This window comes from Helobdella robusta (genome assembly GCF_000326865.2).
Source record: "Helobdella robusta unplaced genomic scaffold HELROscaffold_7, whole genome shotgun sequence".
Classification (NCBI taxonomy): Eukaryota; Metazoa; Annelida; class Clitellata; order Rhynchobdellida; family Glossiphoniidae; genus Helobdella; species Helobdella robusta.
The window spans coordinates 4,781,794-4,782,356 of record NW_008705398.1 but is presented as its reverse complement, the minus strand read 5'-3'; positions in this window follow the sequence as shown (position 1 = coordinate 4,782,356).

Below are 563 nucleotides of genomic sequence, written 5' to 3'. Positions count from 1 at the left end.
ATTAACAACAAACCATGTGCTGGATTTTTTAGAAACAAGCAAAATATCTAATATATTATTTTGTAATTTTATTTCTTTGCAATAATAGATCTATAGTAAAATTCAAGTAGGCTAATATAGATGTATACTACAGTAGGCTATAGTCTAGACTGTAGATAAATCACTTCATTTAACTGGAGGAGAACTTAGGTAGACCATTACAGTGGTTGGTATGCCTTCCACACTGTAACGAGCTGCCATTTAGAAGGTTTTTGACAGGCGTGGATTTTGCTCGAACTACAGGACCTTCCACATCGACAGGTACAATTAGCTCAGCTCTAGAATATGATCCAAATGAATTGCCTGTCGTTAATTATTTGCCAATTACTGGTAAAGTGACTGATTGTGATGAAGCTGTCAAGAAGGATCTTAGCACAGACCAACTGTAGTTTTTGAAAGCATGTCTAGCAGTACAGCGTGGACGTCAGGCTTCAACAGATATTGATTTCCTCGAGAAGAGTTTACCTGGAAATATAAGTCATGCTCGATGGTTGACGAAAGCCAACAGGATTTTGCGTCTCTAT